Here is a 15,749-nt window from a genome sequence, read left to right as displayed (position 1 = left end):
GATGGGAACGGGCTGGTCCCACACCCACGTATGACCAGTAACAATTGGGACAGATATTTCAGCTGTGGGGGTCTGCCCCCCATTCCTCAGAGGAGCGAGAGATCCCAGTCCCACCCAGACCAGGATTCCAGTACTGGAGAGAGAAGTCCCTATAATTTCTGGTTGTGAAAACCAGCGGAGATTGTGACTGAGTGACACTGAATGCAGCTGCACTCACAGGCACTCCTCTTAAAGGGACTGCACAGACTTACCCACCAACGGAATCACTGGCTCTGAGCTCCAGGGCTGGGGCAGCAGCTGGAAAGGTGGCAGGGATTTTTGGTGGAGAATTGAACTGTCTGGCTTGGGACAGGGGCTGGAGAGGCAGCTTTCTCCTGGACAGGGGAGGCCATTATTTCTTTGCTGAGTCCTCCCCCTTCCCTGTATGGGGACACAGGCGGCCACCATATCTGAGTCTCCGCCCTTCGTTCATCACACCTTGGGGATTCGAGACACAACCCTGCCCGAAAGTGGCATACCCAGGCCACTTTCGGTGGCTTTTTTTGTGCAGACTGCCTGTCTTGGTTCAAGCTGCAGACTTTCCTAGGGTCTCTGAAAGGATTGAGGAACCCAGACAAGTAGCATCTGGCTTGAGCTGCCCTAGCTGAGCAGCCCTGAGTCGGCACTAGCAGCAGCCAGCCTTGGTTCACAGCTTGGCCTCTCAAGGCACTTCCAAGCACAGCGCGATGGCAGCCACCTGCAGATTTCTTTGTGGCTCCTGCTGGGTGACCCTGGGTTGGGCACGGGCTGTGGCTGAACTTGACCTACAGCGGATCCCCTCCAAGGTGGTCCTGGGGCTGGTGCCCCCAGTGGCCAGCTTCAAAACGAGCTGGAGCATAACCCAGCTGCCTCCAAGTATGACACACCCAAAGGACAGATTGGGCATTTACCAGAGTCCTGCTGAGGCAGATCCTGCTCCATAGATCAATCCCTGCACAACAACCCTTCCACTGTAGTCAAGCCCAGTCCTTACAACCAGTGAGCCCAAGGGTCAGTCCCTCATATTGTTGTGCAGTTATCAACCAAGGCTCAACTACAAGAGGAGGGCACACACAACCAACACAAGGGACACCCTTAGAGTGCATGTCTCAAGGGACCAGAAAGACTGCGCCACTGAACCCCACAGCACACCTACTATATGAGGCCACGCTACTAAGACCGGAAGACATAGCAGCCCTACCTAATACATAGAAACAAACACAGGGAGGCAGCCAAAATGGGGAGACAAAGAAACATGTCCCAAATGGAAGAACAGAACAAAGCTCCAGAAAAAGAACTAAGCAAAACGGAGATAAGCAATCTATCACATGCAGAGTTTCAAACACTGGTAATGGGAATGCTCACTGAGTTCTCAGCTTCTTCCTGACGTTCATCCTCCTTTGATCTCATTCTCTGACTTTCCTCAGTATAGCCCCCAAACGCCAATCTTCACTCCCACCTCAAATGAAGAAACCAAGACTGCCTCCTGCCCCCAAGCCAGAGAAGACATCGACCTCTCTGGACTTGCTGAAGGGAGAAAAAGAACAGCAAGAAGCAATTGAACATATTGATGAAGTACAAAATGAAACAGACAGACTTAATGAACAAGCCAGTGAGGAGATTTTGAAAGTAGAACAGAAATATAACAAACTCTGCCAACCATTTTTTCAGAAGAGGTCCGAATTGGTTGCCAAAATCCCAAATTTTGGGGTAACAACATTTGTCAACCATAAGTGTCTGCACTGCTTGGGGAAGAAGACGAAGAAGCACTGCATTATTTGACAAGAGTTGAAGTGACAGAATTTGAAGATATAAAATCAGGTTACAGAACAGATTTTTATTTTGACGAAAATCCTTACTTCGAAAATAAAGTTCTCTCCAAAGAATTTCATCTGAATGAGAGTGGTGATCCATCTTCAAAGTCCACTGAAATCAAATGGAAATCTGGAAAGGATTTGACGAAACGTTCAAGTCAAAAACAGAATAAAGCCAGCAGGAAGAGACAGCATGAGAAAGCAGAGAGCTTCTTTACCTGGTTTACTGATCATGCTGAGGCAGGTGCAGATGAGTGAGGAGAAGTCATCGAAGATGATATTTGGCCAAATCCGCTACAGTACTACTTGGTTCCTGGCATGGATGATGAAGAAGAGGAAGGAGAAGAAGATGATGATGATGAAGAAGAGGAAGGGTTGGAAGATATTGAAGAAGGTTGGAAGGTGAAGAAGATGAAGATGATGATGAGGGAGAGGAAGATGAAGGAGAAGATGACTAATAGAACATTGATAGATTCCAACCTTTTTAAATTTTCTCCAGTCCCTGGGAGCAAGTTGCAGTCTTTTGTTTTTTTTCCCACTTGTGCTCAGTCACCCTGTTTTTGAGGTCTCTTTTCTCTCCTTTACACCAAGGTTCTCACCTTATTTGGGGGGAAATAACTTCAGCAGAATACATTGGGAAAAGAATCTCTGTCCCTTTCTGTTCCAAATTCATTTTTATCCCTTCCTGTCTTTATGGAATCAACACCACTGTGCTCTGTGAGAAAAAGAAAAACCTGCGGCTCCCTTAGCTCTGCTGGAAGCTGGAGGGTGCTAGGCCCCTGTGTAGTAGTTCATAGAATTCTAGCTTTTTTCCTCCTTTCTCTGTATATTGGGCTCAGAGATTACACTGTGTCTCTATGTGAATATGGACAGTTAGCATTTACCAACATGTATCTGTCTGCTTTCTCTTGTTTAAAAAAAGAAAACAAAAAACAAACAAAATGGGGTTATAGAAGGTCAGCAAAGGGTGAGTTTGAGATGTTTGGGTGGGTTAAGTGGGCATTTTGACAACATGGCTTCTCCTTTGGCATGTTTAATTGTGATGTTTAACAGATATCCTTGCAGTTTAAGATGACACTTTTAAAATAAAATTTTCTCCTAATGATGACTTGAGCCCTGCCACTCGATGGGAGAATCAGCAGAAGCTGTAGGATCTTATTCGGAATTGACATCCTCTATTATAATTTTGTTCCTCTTTATTTTTAAATTTTCTTTTTGTTTCACTGGAAAGGAAAGATGATGCTCAGTTTTAAACGTTAAAAATGTACAAGTGGCTTTGCTACAATAAAACTAAATGTGTACACACACACACAAAAGAATACTCACTGATCTCAGGGAGAACTTCAACAGAGAGATAGGAAGCATAAAAATGGAGATGGAAACCATGAAAAAGAACCAGTCAGTAATAAAGGATACAATAACAGAAATGAAGAATATATTCTAGGGAACCAACAGTAGATTAGATGAAGCAGAGGATCCAATCAGTGATGTAGAAGATAAGGTAGCAGAAAATACCCAACCAGAACAGCAAAAAGAAAAAAGAATCCAAAAAATTTAGGAGAGTTTAAGGGGCCTCTGGAACAATATCAAGCATTATAGGGGTAGCAGAAGGAGAAGAGACAGAGCAAGTAATTGAAAACCCATTTGAAGATAATGACAGAAAATTTCCCTCATGTGGTAAAGGAAATAGACATACAAGCCCAGGAAGCACAGAGAGTCCCAAACAAGATAAACGCAAAGAGGCCAACACCAAGACACTTCATAATTAAAATGCCAAAGGTTAAAGACAAAGCGAGAATCTTAAAAGCAGCAAGAGAAAAGCAATTAGTTACCTGTAAGGGAGCCTCCATAGGACTGGCAGCTGACTTCTCAACAGAAATTTTGCAGACAAGAAGGGAGTGGCAGGAAATACTCCAAGTGATGAAAAGCAACAACATACAACCAAGATTACCCAGCAGAGCTATCGTTTAGAATTGATGGACTGATAACGAGCTTCCTAGACAAGAAAAAGCTGAAGGAGTTCATACCATCAAGCCAGTATTACAAGGAATCTTAAAATGGGAGGGGGATTAAGGATGGATGAAAGGGGAAGGGATTAAGAAGTACAAACTGGTTGTCACCGTGTTTCCCTGAAAATAAGACCTAGCTGGACAATCAGCTCTAATGCATATTTTGGAGCAAAAATTAATATAAGACCGGGTCTTATATTATAGTAAAATAAGACAGAGTATTATATATGATATGATATGATATGATATGATATGATATGATATGATATATGATATTATGTTATATTATATAAGACCCAGTCTTATAGTAAAATAAAACTGGGTCTTATGTTAATTTTTACTACAAAAGATGCATTAGAGCTGATTATCTGGCTAGGTCTTATTCTCGGGGAAACAATCAACGAATACAGTAAAGTTGCTGGCTACAAAATCAACGTGCAAAAGTCCATTGCATTCCTATATACTAACAGTGAAATTTCAGAAAAAGAAATACAAAAAAACAATTCCTTTTGCGATTGCAGCAAAAAGAATTAAATACCTAGGAATAAACTTAACCAAGGATGTAAAGGACCTATATGCTGAAAGCTGTAAGACATTTTTGAAAGAAATTGAAGAAGACACAAAGAAATGGAAAGACATTCCATGCTTATGGATTGGAAGAATCAACATAGTTAAAATGGCCATATTACCCAAAGCAATATACAGATTTAATGCAATCCCCATTAAAATCCCAATGGCATTTTTTAAAGAAGTAGAACAAAAAATCATCAGATTTGTTTGGAACCACAAAAGACCCCGAATAGCCAAAGCAATCTTAAAAAAAAAGAACAATACTGGAGGTATCACACTCCCTGACTTTAGCTTGTTCTACAGGGCTACAATAATCAAAACAGCATGGTATTGGCAGAAAAACAGACACATAGACCAATGGAATAGAATTGAGAACCCAGAAACAAAACCACATAAATATGGACAGATAATTTTTGACAAAGAAGCTAAAAATATACAATGGAGGAAAGACAGCCTCTTCAATAAATGGTGCTGGGAGAATTGGATAGCCACGTGCAAAAGAATGAAACGACTGCTATCTGTCACCATGTACCAAAATTAATTCAAAATGGATCAAAGCATAAGACCTGACACAATAAACTGCATAGAAGAAAACATATGTACTAAACTTATGGACCTTGGGTTCAAAGAGCATTTTATGAATTTGACTCCAAAGGCAATGGAAGTAAAAGCTAAAATAAATGAATAGGACTATATGAAACTTAAAAGCTTCTGCACAGCAAAAGAAACCATCGACAAAATAAAGAGGCAACCAACTGAATGGGAGAAGATTTTTGCAAACAGTGCCTTCGATAAGGGCCTAATATCCAAAATATACAAGGAACTCATGAAACTCAACAACAAAAAAACAAACAACCCAATTGAAAAATAGGCAGAGGACCTGAAGAGACATTTCTCCAAAGAGGACATACAAATGGCAAATAGACATATGAAAAAATGCTCAACATCACTAATCATCAGAGAAATGCAAATAAAAACCACAATGAGATATCACCTCACCCCAGTCAGAATGGCTATCATCAACAAGACAAATAGTAGCAAGTGTTGGAGAGGCTGTGGAGAAAAAGGAACTCTCATACACTCTTTGTGGGAGTGCAGACTGGTGCAGCCCTTATAGAAGGCAGTGTGGAGGTTCCTCAAAAAATCACGAATAGAATTACCATATGACCCAGCAATCCCTCTCCTGGGTATCTACCCAAAAAATCTGAAAACATTTTTACATAAAGACATGTGTGCTCCAATGTTCATTGCAGCTTTTTTTTACGGTGGTCAAGACATGGAAACAACCAAAATGTCCTTCGATAGATGAATGGATAAAGAAGTTGTGGTATATATACACAATGGAATACTATTCGGCGATAAGAAAAGATGAGATAGGAACATTTGTGACAACATGGATGGATCTTGAGATTATAATGCTAAGCGAAATAAGTCAGACAGAAAAAGCAGAGAACCATGTGATTTCACTGATATGTGGTATATAAACCAAAAACAACAAGAGAACAAGACAAACAAATGAGAAACAAAAACTCATAGACACAGACAATAGTTTAGTGGTTACCAGAGGGTAAGGGGGGTGAGGGGTGGGAGATGAGGGTAAGGGGGATCAAATATATGGTGATGGAAGGAGAACTGACTCTGGGTGGTGAACACACAGTGGGATTTATAGATGATGTAATACAGAATTGTGCACCTGGAATCTATGTAATTTCGCTAACAATTGTCACCCCAATAAATTTAAAAAAAACCATAAGCTAATGCTTATCTTGTTTAGCTTTTAGCCTCTGCTACAAAATAAGTGGGTTAGGCAATGTCATTTTTAGTCCAGTTACAGAATCAGCTGAATTTTGATATTTTTGATGGGCAATAGGTTTGGATACCTAATCGAATGAATTACCTGGCAGCAAGTAGAAAATATCCCTGTATTTTGTTTAGCAGAAAGGCGGTCACCTTTGTCCCATCTGCAATGAGAATTAAGAGCACATTCCAGTGAGAACTTTTCAGTCTGTTACCTGGCCCTGGGATGTGGAGCCAGGGGATTCCAGCTGGGGGAGAGCAGACCTTCTGTAGAGCAATGTGCTCACTGTCCTCGCACAGTGCCTTCCTGCTCGAGTACACAGGACTTGGAAATGAAATGAAACATTGAGATACTGCTTATGCAGTTTGCAAAACTATCTCGTTGTTTGCAAAAGAACCATTTGTTCTTTTCGTTTTTTGGGGTTTTTTTTTTAAGCAGAGTTAAATTTAGTAAAAATAAAATCTAATTGATGGGAGGGGGCAAGTAGGAGCCTCCTGGAGTGCTCTAAATGGTCTATATTGTGGCCTAGATGGCAGTTACATGGGCATATGCAAATATAAGAACTCATGGACAGGAACACTTAGGATTCTTTTACTTTATGCCAATTATAGTTCAATTTAAACATTTAAAAATATATATGGATGGTGGTGATGGTTGCACAATATTGTGAATATACTTAATGCCACTGCACTGTACACTTAAAATGGTTAAAATGGTACATTTTATGTATATTTTACCACAATAAAAAATTACAATGTACATACTTAATTGAGCACAGCTCACTAGCATATCTGAAAGGATGCTAATGAATCTTAATGATGGCAAAGATATCCTTATAAGTAGATGGGAAACCACCTCTCTGCCTGGAGAATTTGCCTTCAATCTACATTCACTTTCCCAAGTTGCTTCCTCCCCAAGGTCTATAATCTTACTAGAAAATAGAATCATTTCTGCAAGTGTGGCTCTTGTCTGGGCTTCCTCATGACCCTGACCTGACCCAACCCTCACACTCTCCGCTGTAAGCCTGAACTTCCAGGGTTGGGGGAAGCTGAACAAAGGCCTAGGGTTCAAGGGGAGGGCAGGGTGCAGAGCAGGGCAAAGAGAGGAGGGGAGAGGCCCAGCCAGTATCTCTGCTCTCCTCCTCTCTCTGGCTTCCCCTCACCTCTCCTCCCCCAGCTGAGGCAGGAGGCAAACTGTAGACTTTTAGATGAGAAAGAGACCCTAGGTCATCAAGTTCCATGGCCTTATTTTTATTTCATTTCATTTTATTTTTTTAATGAGGTAGCACAGAGAGGTAAAGGGGCTTTTCCAAGGTCACACAGCCAGCGGGAGGCTGAGCCAGGGCTAAAGTTTAGGCCCTCCGGTGCCCATTGCCATACTAGATCTGCAGCCCTTTTTCTCTGCTACTCATAGGTCCTTCTATCCCTTCTTCCTCCTTCACCTCACCTTCCTGCCAGCGCATTTTTAAATAACAACTTTATTGAAGTATAATTCACGTCGTAACATTTGCCCATTTAAAGTATGCAGTTCAACGGTTTTTGTGATATAGGTGGTTGTGCGACCACATCAATTTTAAAACATTTTCATCACCCCCAAAAGAAACCCTGCATCCATTAGCAGTCACTCCTCATTTCCTCCCCAATACCCCAACCCTAGGAAACCATCAATCTAGAGATTTGTCTTTTCTGCTCATTTTATATACATGAAATCATACAGCATGTGGTCCTTTGTGACTGGCTTCTTTCATTTAGCATAATGTTTTCAAGGTTCTTCCATGTTGTAGCCCAAGTGGTTCTTGTCACAGTAGGTGGAATAAAGGGGCAGGAGAGAGAATGATAAAGAGAATTCTGAGGGTCACAACACAGGAGCGCAATGAAATGGAGGTTAGAACTGATTCCCTCCTATGTACCACACACCGAGGCAGGCTATTTCGATTCATTACCTCATTTCATTACTCTTCATGGCCTGGGAACGTCACTATCTACAATTCAGAGGTGAAAACTGAAGAGGAAATCAATAGACTTTCCAAGGGAATGTAGGTCTTAAGGAGAGGAACAAGGATAGAAATTCAAGTTTGGCCCAAAAGCCTATTATTGTCTTTCACTTGACCAGGCCAGATTTTGAGGGAGGGTTTTTTCACATTCATGGTGATAGGTGACTTCTGGCCAGTCTAAAAAGTGGCGATCATTGTGCTTTTAAGTCATTTCACTTCCCTAGCCCAGAGTTTGCTCATTTAACACCCACTGCAATGCCACTTCCTCACTGCAGTGCTACTTGTAAGAGCACAGGAAGAAAAGACGCCTATGTCCAATGTAGGGGCCTGGATCAAGTGTGGCCCATCAATGCAGTGATACAGCTGTAAAACAGACTATCAGGAAATAATCTCAAGATATGTCCGGTGAACAAAAGTCATGTGTAGAATCGTGTGTATTTGCTACTGTTTGTATAAAGAAGTGTGTGTAGGAAGTAGAGAACACATACACACGTGTTTGCTTGGGTTTGCATGCAATAGCTGCAAGAAATCTCAAAAGATTTAAAACCTAATTGCCTCTATTGGAGGGGAACTGGGTGACTGGGGACAGTGGTAGGAAGAAACTTCATTTCTCAGCCTTTGAGTCCTTTAACTTTTGCACCACGTGACTGTATTACCTATTCAAAAATACACGTATATTTTAAAATCTACTCATTCGTGCAATAAATATTAATGAGCTGCTAGAACCTAGCAGTTGTTGGTCTACATACTAGGATACAGCTGTGAAGAGGACCGAACAGAAGCATGGAGAAGACTCTTGCAGACTCTCACTCCCTTGTTTCTGAGTGTCCAAAAGATCAACTGAGAGGACAGCTCCTCTGACACCTGTCACAATTCCTTCCTGAGCTGGAAGCTTCATCTCCTTTCCTCTCTGATTTCCTACAGTATTTACATTCTGCATCACAGTTACCTGCCCCTTTGTTTTGTTTGCTGTTGCTCTGAGAGTGCTCAGTGGAGATCACCCGAATTAAGTCGTTATCACCATGCACACAATTGTCAGAGAGAATTCTGGGACCCAAGAAATATCCTGCCTCTCCATTCAAATGACTCACTTGTTCCCACTGTCACTGTCTGAGCCACAAGAGATGAGCTTTCTAGAACAAGGTTAAGAATGTGAGCCTGGGTCCACCTCCTGCTGTTCCCCTTTTTTTTAGATTGGACAAGTCACTTGACCTCTGTGTCCTGCAGATCCTTCCTCTGTGAAGTGGGGACATTGACAGGACCATCGTGAGAATTCAATGAATTAATATAGGAAACACTTATAACAGTGTTAGGCACATGGAAAGCTCTATGTGAATTTTGTTAAGTATTGCTATTATCTGTAGTCTTACCTTCCCCACCTGCCATCCCCTGTCCCTCAGGTTCAGCCAAACATCTTTTCTTCTTTCCTGGAACATATCATATATGTGAATGCATCTGTACCTTTATACTCCTGCTTGGCTGACACAGATGCTCTTTTTTTGTCTTCCCCTCCTGCCTGGTAAGACTAGGTGCTCCTCATAACTCTCGTACTCTCACTTCCTTTATTACACTTCCCCAAAACATGGTATTTACATGGCCATCTCCCTTGGCAATCATGAGTTCTGCCAAGAGAGGGCATATATCATGTTCATCCTTGAACCCACCAGCCAGCAGGGCCCTGGAGGGAGGAAGTCTGCAGGGCAAAGGACCACCATTTTCAGATCAAGCCTTTGGGCATACCTCCAAATGCATGAGCTCATTTTGAGATATCTTCATTTTATTTTTAAATCATACTGGGAGCCTTACAAAATGGAAGCGTACAGAAGGAGTCCTCACACTTTTTAGGTAAAGGACCAGGTAGTAAATATTTTAGACTTTGGGGGCCATGTGGCCTCTGTTGCAACTCCTGAAACTCCATCCTTGTATCTCCAAAGCAGCTACAAACAGTACATAAAGGAATGGGCGTAGTTGTGTTGCAATAAAACGATTTTTTTACTTTACTTGTGGACACCAAAATTTGAATTTCACATAATGTTCATTTGTCATGAAAATCCTTTTGATTTTCTTTCAACTATTTAAAAATGTAAAATCCATTCTTAGCTTGTAGGCCATACAAAAACGTATGGTCAACTAGCTTTGGCCTCCAGGGCTGTATCTGGAGGACCAACCTATGATCTAAAGGGTCTTTTTTCTATTTCTAAGAGACCTTAGGGAAATGGTGTTTCCAAGGACCCTTAAAAGTAGAGTCGTCACTTTTAGCAAATAAAAATACAGAACACCCAGTGAAATTTGAATTTTATTAACAAGGAATAATCTTTATTAGCATAAGTTTGTCTCATGAAATATTTATGTATTTTATCTGGCACCCCTACTTCTACGAGTATAGTATTCTCTAGGTGCTGGAATACCAATCCCACTTTCTATCCCCACCACCTCCAAAACTGCTATGCGGGAGGGTCTGCTCCCTCATAAGAGTTAATTGTGCATCTTCTCTGATAGAGATACCTTTGAGCTCATCACAAGGGCTGGATGACACAGACACTACCTGTCAGTCACTGCAGAGGAGGTGGGTCTTCTGGGTAGGAAATGAGGCGTGAAAAGGGAGAAGTAGGGAGAAGCCTCCTTGCCCCTCCCAGGACCCCCACCAGTGCATGTGTGTAAGTGGCACCAGTCATTTGGGTAAGTCTGGCTGGCAGGGGACACTGCGTAAAGATGGTGCCCCATTTGTGGGGGCAGACCTGGCTGAAGGCCGGGCAAGCCCCAGCTTGGGCCCCTTCTCAATGGGGTGCCTAGGAAGAAGAATAGGGAATTATACTTTGCCAGGCAGAGGCTGTAGATTCACGTCACTCTGTGATTATTTCCTTGTTGTTTTCCCCAGCTTTTATTAGTATTTGCAAATAACAATAAATAAAAATACTCCAGCCTTGTCTTAGTCAAGTTCCTGGAAGCAAAGGAAGGGCTTTGTATTCCTTCTGAGCCTATTAAAGCAGGAGGAATGCTTCCACAAAGGACAGTGTAGGGCTGCAAGGAACTCGAAGGATGGAGGAAATGGACACCCCAGGGATGAAAATTTCATGGACAGAATCAGGATGCATGTATGTCCCCAACATGAGACAGGCCAGTCCCCTCTTGCACGGTTTCATTGTAGTTTGATTCAGTTTACCACCTCTTCATGATTTTTCTGAAAGCTTGCTTCTCCCAGGAAGCCTCCCTCCCCACTCCAGTCCTCAGTAGTTTTCTTTTCTAAACTCCTAGCACATAATATCGCCTTTCAATTGGCAATGAATCCTGTACTCACTGGAGATCTGTTACTGATGTTTCCTATGGTGAAATATTTCATTCGTTTGTCTTCTTTTCTAAGGTCCAAGAACGTGCTTTATAGTATCCCTGCTGTCATGTTTCACTAATGGTGCTTTTCACCCTTCAAGTCTCAGTAGCCAACTCTGAAAACAGCCATTTCATCAACTCAAGCAACATTTATCAATAATAGTACAGAAATGTGTAGGTTAATATAATTAATTATTGTCATTTTCATCATTACAGGTGGTGTTTAAATAATTGTGTTAATAATTACAATGATTATAGTCAGACGAATGCTGGGCATCAAATACCGTAGTCATCCTCACTGTTTTGCTTCTCCATTCATTCTTTCTTTCGGAATTAGGTGAATTTTGGTTTTTGTAATGCATCTCTCAAACTAAGTGTAGTTTTCTTTCATTCTCTGCTAAAGTGGAACACTGACAAGGCCTTCTTTGGGGGGAAGAGAAGCTTGGTAAATACGTAATAGCCAATATTTATGCGTCTCCAAAAGGTTTTCATTTTTAAACTTTGAACATCCACAAAATATTCATCTTATTAGTCTCAACTCTCTACCTCACATAAACGGCCTATGGTAAAAATCCAGGCATACTTACATTGTTATTTCCCCTAGCAGTATTAGCACTGTTAATCTGTTTGTCTTGTTTTTATTTTGTTAGCAAACTGAGAAATCAGAAAGAGTATGGCTACTGAACCCAATGGGAGATATATCTGAGCATCTTTGTTGATGTACGTTTTTTAACTTCCAATTCATTTGAAACTCTTAAATGAAATTTTATTTCAGGATATGTTTTCAGTTTCCTTTTTTTTTTTTTTTTTTTTTAATCTATTACAGCAGAAAACACAGGAAAACTCTTGAGAAAGCTGCATTTCACCAGAGAATCAATTGTATAAGAAAATACTTAAGTAGATACATGGTAATTTGAGGTAGATTATCATATTTTAAAAGTAATCATTTTTTATTTATAAATGCTCAGTTAAAAGAAGGCATTTGTAAATTAAAATCCAAAATAGCAATTTGACATTTGTTTGCTCTTCATAAATATCAAACAGTAAAGGTATAGTTATTTTTTTCCATCAAATTTAACTTGGTAAAAATAAGAATTTTTAACCAGATTTCTTCTTGAAATTTTAAGCGATTGATCCTATAAACAAAACGTGCGACAGTAAGCCATTTCTTTTTCTTTAGATTAATGGAAAAGGGTCCGTATGCTGTTAATAATTTCAAAATAAAATAATGGAGGTATCACACTTCCTGACTTTGGCTTGTACTACAGGGCTACAATAATCAAAACAGCATGGTATTGGCAGAAAAACAGACACATAGACCAATGGAATAGAATTGAGAACCCAGAAATAAAACCACATAAATATGGACAGATAATTTTTGACAAAGAAGCTAAAAACATACAATGGAGCAAAGACAGCCTCTTCAATAAATGGTGCTGGGAGAATTGGATAGCCACGTGCAAAAGAATGAAACTGGACTGCTATTTGTCACCATGTACCAAAGTTAATTCAAAATGGATCAAAGACTTAAGCATAAGACCTGACACAATAAACTGCATAGAAGAAAACATAGGTACTAAACTTATGGACCTTGGGTTCAAAGAGCATTTTATGAACTTGACTCCAAAGGCAATGGAAGTAAAAGCTAAAATAAACGAATGGGACTATATGAAACTTAAAAGCTTCTGCACAGCAAAAGAAACCATTGACAAAATAAAGAGGCCACCAACTGAATGGGAGAAGATTTTTGCAAACAGTACCTCCGATAAGGGGCTAGTATCCAGAATATACAAGGAACTCATGCAACTCAACAACAAAAAAACAAACAACCCAATTGAAAAATGGGCAGAGGACTTGAAGAGACATTTCTCCAAAGAGGACATACAAATGGCAAATAGACATATGAAAAAAATGCTCAACATCACTAATCATCAGAGAAATGCAAATCAAAACCACAATGAGATATCACCTCACCCCAGTCAGAATGGCTATCATCAACAAGACAAACAATAACAAATGTTGGAGAGGCTGTGGAGAAGAAGGAACCCTCATACACTGTTGGTGGGAATGCAGACTGGTGCAGCCGTTATGGAAGGCAGTGTGGAGGTTTCTCAAAGAATTACGAATAGAATTGCCGTATGACCCAGCAATCCCTCTTCTGGGTATCTACCCAAAAAATCTGAAAACATTTAGAGATAAAGACACGTGTGCTCCAATGTTCATTGCAGCTTTGTTTACAGTGGCCAAGACATGGAAACAACCAAAATGTCCTTCGATAGATGAATGGATAAAGAAGTTGTGGTATATATACACAATGGAATACTATTCGCCAGTAAGAAAAGATGATATAGGAACATTTGTGACAACATGGATGGATCTTGAGAGAGTAATGCTGAGCGAAACAAGTCAGACAGAAAAAGCAGAGAACCATGTGATTTCACTGATATGTGGTATATAAACCAAAAACAACAAAAGAACAAGACAAACAAATGAGAAACAGAAACTCATAGACACAGACAATAGTTTAGTGGTTGCCAGAGGGTAACAGGGGCGGGGGGTGGGGGGTGGGAGATGAAAAAAAAAAAAAAATTAAAAAAAAAAAAAAATAAGAAAAAAAAAATAATTTCAAAACAGCAGTTAACTCTGAAAAGTCGTCTACAATGATCTTCAAATCACATTTTTAATAACTCTAGATTATGAGTGCATTTTTCTTATGTCACTTCATTTAACTTTATCATATTCAGTGATTTTTCTAAATCTTAAGCTTTCTCCTATAAAATGTCAAAACGTTTACATTTTAACAATTTTTATTGGGAAATAGTCTAGACTGTTTTACTGAGCACAGAGCAAGGAACTGCACGTGATTTAATCTTTGTTGGTAACTGCCAGGGCATTACTTGTGAAAAATCAGTCACTGTGCAGCCTTATAAAACAGTGACGCTCCCTCGCCTGCCACAGGCATTAGGCCTCTGCCCTGACAAACGCAGACCGGCTTTCCTGCTGGTGGCAGTGCAGCCTGCTGCCTCCTTCTGCTCTCACCTGTGCTGTCCAGCTATTGTGCTGCCTATGACGGGCCACCTTAGGGTGTCTTTTTGTCTTCCCAAGAGCCTGAGACTGGCTCCAGATGCTCAGTTAGTGTGAGAACGATGTGCTTTGTGACAGATGTTTTCTACTCAGGTAAGGTCCTGTCACTTATTTCCAGGTTCCAGGTTGGGCTCCTAATGACTGACCTTGTTGGGAACGGTTTACTTGGGAAGAACTAACAAACTGCCCAGATCCTAAAACCTGCATCCTGGTTTCCCTTTTCATCAATCTGTGCTTCAAAATTCCTCCTACAGAATTGGGGAACAACAATAGCTCACATTGAGATGGTGCTGATTCTCTCGCGGCACTGATCTAAGCCCTTTATATACATTGATCATTGCATCTTTACTACAATTCTCAGGTTATTTCCAATTTCACGATGAAGAAAGGGAGGTACAACAAGGATAAGTGACGTGCCCACAGGTGCATAGCTGGTAAGTGGCAAAGCGGGAACTCTAACACAGTCAGACTGCAAGCCCTGGATTCCTACATACCACGCTTTCCAGGATTCTGTCTGTTGGTAGAAACTGCAATGCACAGAGGAAGGTGGCTGGTAATTAAATTTCACTGCTGCAACCTCAGGCATAGCCATGTTACCGAACAGCGAGGTCCTTACCAGCATTATCTGCTTTCAAAGTTCTCCTGCTCCTCCGATCCAAACTGCAGTTAGCATCAGTTACCAACAATGATGGAGCATTTCCTATGTGGCAGGCATGGTTCTGGGCATCTTACAGATATCACCAAATCCTGTGATATTGTTGTCTCCTAAGGACCGAAGGCTCAGAGATGGTAAGTGGCTTGTTCAAATCACACGGTGACTGGCAGACCTACCACTTTCATTCCTCAAACACCTCAAGGACGAAATCCTCCATCATTCTCCATTTGCCTATAGGATAGGAGCCAAATTCTTCACTGGCAGGCAAGGTGCCACGCTATCTTTCCAACCTTATCTCCTGCTGGGCTCCAACTTGACTCCTCTGTTCCAGACTGGCACGTCTGTGCCCTCTCCCCCAACCCACAGGCTCACTCCCGATGCGCAGCCTTCCGTCTGCTGTTCCCACGACCTAGAATATCTTGTTTGCTCCTTTGTGCCTACTCAATTCCTGTGTGACACAGGACATGGCCCAGTCTTCCCT

General features: G+C 41.1%; 1 pseudogene; it reads left to right on the top strand.

Annotated features, from left to right (window-relative positions):
• Positions 1-2,290, top strand: part of LOC109446319 (protein SET) — a 37,488-nt pseudogene extending 35,198 nt beyond the window's left edge.
• Positions 2,291-15,749: the final 13,459 nt, after the last annotated feature.

This window comes from Rhinolophus sinicus, linkage group LG04 (assembly GCF_036562045.2).
Source record: "Rhinolophus sinicus isolate RSC01 linkage group LG04, ASM3656204v1, whole genome shotgun sequence".
NCBI classification, from domain to species: Eukaryota; Metazoa; Chordata; class Mammalia; order Chiroptera; family Rhinolophidae; genus Rhinolophus; species Rhinolophus sinicus.
This window is presented reverse-complemented; position numbering and strand designations above follow the sequence as displayed.